The sequence below is a fragment of the Cryptomeria japonica genome, chromosome 9, assembly GCF_030272615.1.
Source record: "Cryptomeria japonica chromosome 9, Sugi_1.0, whole genome shotgun sequence".
Classification (NCBI taxonomy): domain Eukaryota; kingdom Viridiplantae; phylum Streptophyta; class Pinopsida; order Cupressales; family Cupressaceae; genus Cryptomeria; species Cryptomeria japonica.
The window spans coordinates 446,525,896-446,536,939 of NC_081413.1; positions in this window are offsets into that span (position 1 = coordinate 446,525,896).

Sequence of the window (11,044 nt, forward strand, 5' to 3'; positions counted from 1 at the left end):
CTTTGCAGCCGGTAGAACTAAAATATGAAACCATGGAGAAACAAGCTTATGCCTTAGTTAAAGCTGTTAAAGCTTTTAGGCCATATCTGGTGAATGCAAACATCATTGCTTATGTTCCACATGCTGCAGTTAAAGATATTTTGTCTCAGTCTGAAGTTACTGGGAAGAGGTGTAGATGGATCAATAGAATTCAGGAGTTCAATTTGGAGATAAAGATCACTAAATTAGTGAGAGGGTTAGGTTTGGCTAAGCTCATGACTGAGTCAAATCTCATGAATGTAGAAATACACAATGTTGAGGTTAAAGATGTTTTGGTTACTAGTATTGAGAGACAACCTTGGTACACAGAGATAATCCAAGTATTGAAAGGTAACATACTCCCAGAAGAAATGACACAGAATCAGAAGAGAACTTTGAAGCTTAAGTCCCAAAAGTATGTGCTCATTCAGGGTGATCTTTTCTGAGGAAAAAGAGATGGAGAGTTACTAATGTGTTTGGATGAATTTCAAGCCAAACAGGTGTTAATTGAAATGCATGATGGAGTATGTGGAGGTCACTATTCTGCTAAGACTACTGCTGGTAAGATAATACGGGCTGGGTATTATTGGCCTACCTTATTTAAAGATACCCATGCATATGTTCGAAGATGTGATCCATGTCAAAGATTTTCTTCTAAGCTCAAGTATGAAGGAGCCTTACCCCTAAATCCAGTCTTTGTAGAAGCTCCTTTTGTCCAATGGGGCATTGATTTTATTGGAGAAATTGTTGAGAAGTCAGGAAGAGGTCATGGATGGATTATAGTGGCCACTGATTATTTTACCAAATGGATAGAAGCCATCCCTACAAAAAGAGCTACTAGTAAAATTGTCATTGATTTCCTGATGGATAGTATTGTGACTAGATTTGGAACACCTGGGAAATTGGTAATGGATAATGCTATGTGTTTCAGATCAGAAGAATTTGTAGGTTTTTGCAATATTCATGGTATACTCATGTCATACTCATCACCTTATCACCCTTAGGGGAATGGACAGGTAGAATCTAGCAATAAAAACCTGTTGAATATCATCAAGAAAATTTTAGAAGAAAATAAAAGATCTTGGGATCAAAAGTTGAAGTTAGCTCTGTGGGCAGATAGAATCACAGTTAAAAAATCCATTGGAATGTCACCTTTTGAGTTGGTTTATGGTACCCAAGCCAGATTACCGGTAAATAACCTTCTTCCAGTGTATAAGTTTTTGCAGGATGAGGACATGGAGATATCTGAACCGATGGAAAACAGAATGATCCAAATTGTAGAAATGGAGGAGCTTAGGAGTTCTGCCCATAAGAAAAATCAGAAGATCTAGTTGCAGTCAAAGTATCTTTTTGATAAAAGGACATCATTAAGGAAGTTTCAAATTGATGACATGGTTCTTCAGTGGAATGCAAAAGGACAAGATAAAGGAAAGCATAAAAAATTTGAATCACTATGGATTGGCCCTTTTGTGGTGTGTGACCTAAATGGTAAGGATTCATATTTTTTGAAGAATATGAATGATGAAATGCAGGAATTTCTAGTGCATGGACAATTCCAGAAGCATTATTTCTCTTAATGTCCATGCACGGTAGGTCCTTTGTTTGTATATATTTTGTTTTCTTTCCTATTTTTTTGGTTTTGGTCTGTGTTTTGGTCTATTTCTCCAGAGTTTCTGAGTTTACTTGTGTTGATCTTGCAATCAACCATCCCCAGTCAGAGCCATTGTTATCACTGTTTAAAATTGGGTTCTTCTTTTCCCATAATTGCCTATGGTTCATTAAAAAAAATTTCGAATAGGGTGTAATCCCAAGTGCTTCAGCTTTGTTCTAAACCTTAGGGGTTTAAGGGTTTTTGATTTTTTATCCTTTTGTGTTAAACCCTCTGGTTTCTAATCTTTTGTTACTTTATTCACTTAAGATATGGGTCGTGGGGTCGTGGGAAGTGTCCCCCCTTATTATTTGCCTAGGCGGTTACGTTGATTATTTGAAAATTTTATGCCTTGTATGCTTTTCTTCTAAAGTTGTCGGGCCCAGTAATTAGTGATTAATTTGAGAGATCATCCAACAGCCTGTGCTATTTCGCAAGGGTAAAATGCTCACCCTTTAAGCCCGCGAAATAGCGAGAATTAACGAGGGTTGTCCATGTGTTATGACGGAGGAAGTAAAGGGTGTAGCTGTCAAAGGTGGTTGGAGCCCCGTGGCTTTCTTCTGGCATATTAAAAGGTAGCACGTGGCACAAGTCACTACAGTCGGCGGGTTAGGATTAAAGGTTCGAAGTGCGCCCCAGAAATGACCTGGCAGGTACAGCTGTTAACAATCTATTGAGACCCTGTGGCTTCCTTCTGGCAAATGATAGAGTGACAAGTCAGCTCCAAAAGTGACAAGGCACCAAGTGTCCATGATGAGTCCGCGGGCCCACCTCTCCTGAAAGCCTTCTCAAAGGATTAAATGTTGATTAATTTGAGAGTTGATCCAACGGCCCGCGCTATTTCGCAAGGGTAAAATGCTCACCCTTTAAGCCCGCGAAATAGTGAGAATGAACAAGAACCGTCCACGTGTCATGATGATGATGTGAGAGATAGACCTGTTGAGACAAAAATGTGGGTCCCTATGGTTCCCTTCTGGCAAATGAGAAAATGACAAGTCAGCTCCGAAAGTGATAAGGTGCCAAGTGTCCATCACGAGTCAGCGGGCCCACCATTCCTGAAAGCCTTTTCAAAGGATTAAATGCTGATCAACTGCAGGGATGATCCAATGGTCGGCGCTATTTCGCAAGGGTTAAGTGCTCACTCCTTATCCCCGTGAAATAGCGAGAATGAACAAGAACCGTCCACGTGTCATCACGATGACGTGAGAGATAGACCTGTTGAGATGAAAGTGGGTCCCCTCGTAGTTTAATTTTGGCGAAGGATAGAGCTACAAATCAGCGTCACAGGTGACTGGATGCCAGGTGTTAGTGACGAGTCCGCGGGCCCACCATTCCTAAGAACCTTTTCAAAAGATTAATTAGTGATCAACTTGAGGGATGATCCAACAGCTCGCGCTATTTCACAAGGGTAAAATGCTCACCCTTTAAGCCCGCGAAATAGCGAGAATGAACAAGAACCGTCCACGTGTCATGACGACACGTGGTCAAAGAAGAAAGTGTGGGCCCGCCAAGGTGGAAACGTCGTTGTAAAAAAAGACACGCGGCCAGTATCAAATAGAATGCGAAGGGAATTTTCAGGCCAATGATTTGATGCCACATGGTATTATGTAGCCAATAGAAAAGCGGGACCCAGATTAAAGACAAAGCCATCAGTAACGAAAAGGTAACAGTGAAACACTTGTAGGAATGTTATGACCCGTTGGAGCGAAAAATACAAATTCTCGTATGAATTCAATTTTGAAGGGACGGCCGAAGCATGCGGAATTAGTGTCATAGTTAAGGCCCTAAGTACAAGTATTTGATTTCCTAACAACCAAGTGCAGATATCTTTCAAAAGATTTTGCAGAAGAGCAGACGCAGAGTTATCTTTTTCAGATACAGAGCAGGCGGTTCAGTTGCAGAGCAAATTCCTTCAAGAAAGCATCAGGTTCTCTCATATTTTGTAGCAATTCTTGTGTGGTGTTTTAAGTAAAATCATTCTCGTGTTGCAGGATTGTTTAAGAGTGATATTCATTTTCTTGCGTTTGCAAATGGCTCCTAAAAGGGAATTTTCCAGCAAGGTTAATTATTTAGAAAGAAGTGTATGTGATGATTTTTTAGAACAGTTGACATTGTCAACTAACCAGGCATCAAAGGGCAAAGAGTTAGTGCCCAGGGCTCCCCGTTTGAAGATAGGAGAAGGATTGTATGACAAGGGTAACTGGCTGAGAGACCCACAGGTGGGACTGTCTGGGTTGGGGTTATTTAAAGTCGGATTTGGAATGAGAAATTCTCCTGCCCCTCAAAACAATATTTGGGAGCTAGATGTTGGGAAGTTAGTAGTCCTAGGGGTATTCATGGATACAGACTTGTTAACCCAAATGGCAATAAATTATGATCCAGTAACAAGATGCATCCGGGATATAAATGGAAAAACCCTTGTGGAAATTAATGCTGATGAATTTAGGACAGCATTCAGACTCAATGAGTTAGCAAACTTCCTGGAACCCATAAATTTCACATCATTAGCCCAAGTGTACAGTGCACAGAGGAGTCATCTCAGGAATGGGCCTGTTAAAGAACTTTTTCTGAAAATAGGAGGGTTAGCAGTTGTAGGACCCAATACGCAAGAGCCTTTCTCATTGAGTATGTTTACCTTGAGGGCTAAAGGAATGTATTGGGCACTTTGCCAAGTTCTAGGAGAGGATGCTGAAGCAAATATGCCAAATCACTACTTGCTAATGATTGTTCAGATTTTGAATCCTTCTCTTGCTATCACATTTGATTATGCTTCTTTTATTGCCGATGCTATCCATGGAGGGTTGATAGGAATAAAGAATGGAAAGGTGGATAGACCTTTTGGATGGTATTCGCTCTTAATGCACCTTTTTCTCTTCAAAGGTGGTGATTATTTTGCTAGTGGACTAGACCTAGTTAAAGAGAAGGAAGGAGAGAAAATGCCAGTACAATTATGGAGTACTGTGTTGTCATGGGACAGAGACGATGCTAGTTTCCTAAAGTTTGATAAATATTTTGCATCTAAAATAAGGACTCTCCTTTGCTCTGATAACTCAAGAGTCCCCAAAGTTCTTTTGGAATTCATAAGGCCAAAAGAATTCGCAGAGAACATCAAAATTGTTCATAACTGGGGCCACATGTATTTATATCCAGTCTCCACAGTTTTCAGAGTTTTTGGTTTCAGGGGTACTCCATTTTTGTTACGTTACCAGGTCCCTCTCAAAGTGGGAATAGCGGAGATCCTTAGGCAAATTGGTGGCCTACAAGAAGCAGAGTTAATAGGCAGAGGCAAAGGGACTATTTTCCGTTCAGCTACCATAGCCCACCAATTCGTAATTACAAAGGGAGGCTAGAATTGCTTTGAGGATTTCCTCAAACCTTACCATTTATCCACTGCAGTGTCTAGGTGTGCTGATCCAGAGGACTTCTTCAATGGTGTGTTCAGGAAGAAGGTAGCATGCAGAGGTAGGCCTCATCAATTCCAAATTCCTGAAGACCTCATCAGAAATGAATTTGATTTAGATGAGCAGGAATTAAGGAAATAAAAGTGGGTGGCTTACAAGAAAGCCTTGGATTTTGTGCATCAATTTGATGCTAGCTATGACCCATTGTCTAGCTTCTTCCCGTTGGAAGAAAAAATAAAATTTTTGATTGTTCGTTTTGAAGATATGATGCAAACACTGAAGGAGAAGAGGGAAGCTATGATTAAGAGTAACCCTGAAAAGGCTAGAATGATCCAAAGCAAATCAGCTTCCACCAAAGCAATTCCTCCCGGTGATTACACATTGCACAAGAAATCGGGTTACAGTATGCTAGTGCCTACAACAAGGGAGCCCTCCACATCCAAAGGAAAGAGGAAGGTACAAGATGTCATTCACATCCAGGATAGCCCAAAGAAGCAAAGGGTGGGGAAGGAAGTGCAATCAGATACACCTTTGTATTCCCCATCCCAATCCCCTATCCATATAGGAGATGAACAAGAAGTAGCCGAATACCTCTTGCAGTTGGGTAGCTTGGGTGAAATCGCATACACATATGATGAAGTGGAGGAGGGAATGCCAGAAGAGCCCATTGATGCTGAAATGGACATCACCTCTATTGAAATTAAAGGCCAGGAGTGGGATCTTGAGATAAAAAAGGCAAGTAATGCCTTTTTAGCTGATGACAACTTTGTTACATCATAAGCATTCATGCAGTTCATTTGGAAACAACATATAAATAGATATAATGCTAGATGTGAGACAAGGAAGGCTGAGCATCCTGATAAAGACCCAGCCTCAGTGGAGGAAGAAATAAAATAGGAGATGATAGAAGAATTCAAAACCATCACTCCTGAACAGGGAAGAGATCTAGTAGCACAAGCTGGAGTGCTCATCTTACCAGAGTGGGATATTGCTGATGCTCTGGTGCTAGATGCAGTAAGAAAAGAAACTAAACCCATGGAAGGGGTTACATTCAGTAAGGATAATGCTGCACTAGTTATGTGGTCCCTCAAGAGAAATGAGGGCAAGAAAAGTAAAGACACCCCAGGGTCAAGTCACCTTGGTGGATTGATGCTAAAAAGAGTGCAGAGTACAGGGGTAGTAGAGGCTGCTAGCACTGTGCTAGAAACTGCAAAATTCAGTGTTGCAGTGGATGAAAAGGAAGCCAAAGAAAAGGAGGCCCTGCAAATTAAGTGGGAAATAGTTTTGAAGGCCTACAATAATGCCAAGGAGGAGGTGAGAGGTAAAGATAGCATCATTGATAGATTACAAAGCCAGTTGATGGGACAACACCAACAAGGTGAGCCTTCAACATTGTTGATTTCCTCCTCTCCTGCAAGACCTCCACCTACAAGCCCTATCATCGAATTTCCACTATCCCCAGCACCTTCTAGCTCCCAAATGATTGAGATTACTCCTCAAGAACTAGAAAACCTAAAACAAGCTCAGGCCTTGTATGCAGGGAAATATGAGGAGAAAGTAAGGGCCACAATCTCCAGTTTTGCAGAGACAATAAATGCCTCATTGCTCTACAACAATGTGGGAAAGATTATGGAGATATGGAATGAGCTGAGAAGAGATAAGGCAATTTTGACACCCATTTTTGACAAATGGAGACCTATGGAGCAAGATCTAGAGTTCATGTGTGTATCCTTTGATGAAGCAAGAGCTAATCCCATTATCAAATCCACTTCTAATGTCGCTAAGGTCTTAATGCAATTGGCAACAGAGGTGGATAATGTGGATAGAAGGGTTAAATTGCTTAAGAAGGAATACACTGATCAAGTTTGTGAGTTGCTCCCAGGGATTTTTTGATAATCTGGATCAGTTAAAAGACAAGCAGATATAGCTTAAGGAAATAGAAGCCAAATTGTCAACAAGAGTCAAAGGAATCATTGATCTTGATGATACTTCTTTCTTTGTCGTGACAATACAAGAGATAGAAAAAATTAAGTCACATTATGGTTTTCTTAATTCAGAAGTCAACAAACTGAGGAATTCTTGGAAAAGGTTGACTAAAAATAAAGATGATGTGATTAATTTTTCATGGCCGACAGAAGAGACATATAATGAGTGGGAAGTTAAATATTCCACCCATGATCCGGAGCAGTTGGAGAGGGCTCCTGAAAAGATAGAAGAGGTTGCAACCGAACAACCCGTTGAACAAACTGCAGAGGCTGAAAAGAGCGCATAATTGCTTTTACACAAAAATTGTAATCTTTTCAATTTTTGAAATAATTGTAACAAACTCTCCTTGAGAAGTCCGAAGCTTTGTGCATCCATGTTGTTATAAATGGATACCAGGACTAGAGGAAAAGATGATCACAAGTTTTTTGTAAGAAAACGCTGCAGAAATTTATCTGAGTTTTTTCAAAGTTTAATGGAGAATCAGAATTTCTTGTAATATTTCTTGAAATGAATATCAATATACAGGCCATCGGTTTTGAGTAAAGCTATGTGTTGTCTTCAAGTTTGTTCACAAATTTATTTACTGTCTTTATTCTGAATAATCCAAGGTTGTTTAGTTTGAATGGAATTGCAAAGCAATCTCAGTATAAGTGTTTGTTAGCTTTTCTCTTTAGGAGGGAAATTAAATACGTGGGATCACTCATACCAGTAAATTCTTTGGAAGGAACTTTGAATTTTGAGGACCATAGCTTAGTCTAGAATGATTGAATTCTTGTATGTGTCAGGCATATATCAGGATTAGTGGAAACCAAGCCGACGGGAAGCATAAAGATATATTGTTTCAGGAGTTTTATTTGATTTTAGGTGACTCTGTAACTTTGGATAAGGCACTGGTATTAATCGAGGTTGTTTAATGCATACTTTGTTGATCAAAAATGCTGAAGTTAAGTACAGTTTCTATTCTTTGTCTTCAGTTGATTTCAAGGTGAATAAATCCACTAGTTTTCTGGACTGGTTTGTTGTGGGTTTATTGTTTAAAAGTGTGAAATTAATTCACAAAGGTATACCCACCTGGGCTCTAAGGAAGCCCGAAGTGTAGAAGGTCTAATCAAACCTTGTCATATGTTGTCTCTAGAATTTCCTTATCTCTGATGTTTTCTCTGCACCCAGTTTAGACCATATTATCCTAAGGACATTGAAGGGAATCAAATTTTGAGGACAACATGCCTACAGGTCTAGTTGGAAGTAAGTATGTAGGTAAAGCACCCTTTAAATATTTTAACTGTAATAAGATTGTTCATATGGCTTCTAGATGTCCTGAAAGACATGCAAGATTAAGAGAAGAAGCTAAAAGAACATATAAGCCTAACTCTGATTATCATAAATACAAGTTTTAGAAGAATAGAGACAAATCTTGTTATTATGCTAATGAAGGAGTTATTGATGATTCTGATGAGGATCCGAAAGACAATGGATGGGCTTTTGTTGCTATAACAGAAGATCAACTTGCACCTACTGTTCAAGCGGCAGATCAGGCCCTGGCAGCTAAAGTTGAAGATAAGGATGAATGGATTATTGATTTAGGTTGTTCACATCACATGACTAGTGATAAGAGTAAATTCTTAACCTTTTAGGATTACAATGGAGGTCTAGTGAGATTTGGAGATGATAAAGTTTGTATGATCAAAGGAAAAGGCACTATATCTTTTGATGGTAAGAACAATACTGATAATGTTTACTAAATTGAAGTTTTGAAGCATAATCTTTTGAGTGTTGGTCAATTAGTTGAGAAAGGATTTCAGTTACAATTCAAGAATGGTAAATGCAAGATCTTAAATAGAACTGGTTTGGAAATTGCAACTAGTAATTAGAGTAGAGGTAATATCTTTCATTTGAACAAGAATGAGAAAGCATATTTAATTGCACATATTGATGAAAGTTGGTTATGGCATAAGAGACTTTGTCATGTAGATTTTGATTGCATTGTGAAAATCAGTACAACTAAGGCAGTGAGAGATTCACCTAAGATTGTTAAACCTCACAATCCAGTATGTAAGGAATGTCAATTTGGAAAGCAAGTTAGAGCAATTTTCAAGAGTATTCCAGAGAAGTCTAACAATGTTCTTGATTTAATTCATATTGATTTATGTGGTCCAAGAAGAACTAGAAGTATACAAGGAGATGGGTATTTTATGCTAATCATTAATGACTATTCTAGAATGTGTTGGGTTACTTTTCTCAAGGAAAATTTTGAAGCATTTGGGAAATTCAAACTATTCAAGGTGATGGTAGAGAATGAAACTGGCAAGAAAATCAAATGTTTGAGATCAGATCAAGGAGGTGAATTCACATCTAAGGAATTTAATACATTTTGTGAAGTGAATGGGATCAGAAGACAGTTATCAGCACCCCAGACACCCCAGACACCCCAGTAGAATTGAGTTGTTGAAAGGAAAAACATAACTATCTTGGATGCAACCAAAAGTATGATATCAGTAGAAAATCTACCTCATATATACTGGAGAGAAGTGGTCAATACAATAGTTTATACATTCAACAGAGTTCACATCAGAGGTGAAACCAGTAAGACCCCTCATGAACTATGGTTTGGTAATACTCCTACTCTTAAATATTTTAGAATATTTGGAAGTAAATGCTATATTAGAAGAGATGAGTATATTGAAAAATTTGATCCTAGAAGTGATGAAGGAATATTTCTTGGTTATTCATCTAAGAGCAAGGCATATAGATGTTTTAACAAGAGATTACAGAAAATTGTTGAGAGTGAAAATGTGAAGATTGATGAATAGTTTAGAGGAAATTCAAGGTACACAGACTCTGAACCGGCAATAGAGATAATAAAAAATGAACCTACTGTGAATACACCAATACAGAATGGTGATCTAGTTACACCGACATCATTTGAGGACTCAACAATCATTGAAGAATAACAACAAGTAAAAACACACCGGTATGTAAGATTGAATCATTCTGAAGGTCAAATAATTGGAAACAAATTTCGAGTTATGACTAGAGAAAGATTGGAAAATGAGTCTTATTTCTCAAATTGAACCTACATCAATTAATGAGGCATGTGAAAATAAATATTGGATTAAAGTTATGGAAGATGAATTGAAACAAATTGAAAGGAATAACACTTGGTCATTAGTTCCTCGGCCTAAAGACCAAAATGTAATTGGAACTAAATGGGTTTTTAGAAATAAACTTAATGAATGGTAAGGTAATTAGAAACAAAGCAAGATTAGTGTGTAAGGGATATTCAAAGAAAGAAGTAATTGATTACAATGAAACCTTTGCACCGATAGCTAGAATTGAGGCATTCAGACTTTTATTGGCTTTTGCAGCACACAAGAACTATAAAGTATATCAAATAGATGTTAAATGTGCATTTCTGAATGGAGATCTTGAAGAAGAAGTTTATATTGAACAACCTGATGGATTTTCTTTGATAGATAACAAAGACATGGTTTGCAGGTTAAGGAAAGCTTTATATGGACTAAAACAAGCTCCTAGAGCTTGGTATGCTAGATTGGACAAATATCTTTTGAAGCTTGGATACACTAAAGGTAATCTTGACAACAATCTATACTACAAAGTGACTAATGATGACATCTTGGTTATTGATGTTTTTGTTGGTGATATAATCTTTGGAGGAGAAGATGGATTGTGTAAAGATGTTTCTAATAAAATGCAACAAGAATTTGAAATGTCTATGATTGGAGAGATAAAATTATTTTTAGGATTGCAGATTTCACAAACTGATAAAGGTATATTCCTATGTCAATCTAAGTACTTGAAGGAATTACTAAAGAAATTTGGCATGGAAAACTGTAAACCGGTAAGCACACCTATGACTACAACTGATAAATTATCTTTGAAGGATGAATCAACACCTGTTAATTCGACAAGATACAAGTCTATGATAGGAGGTTTACTGTATTTGACACAAATAAGACCTGATATTATGAAT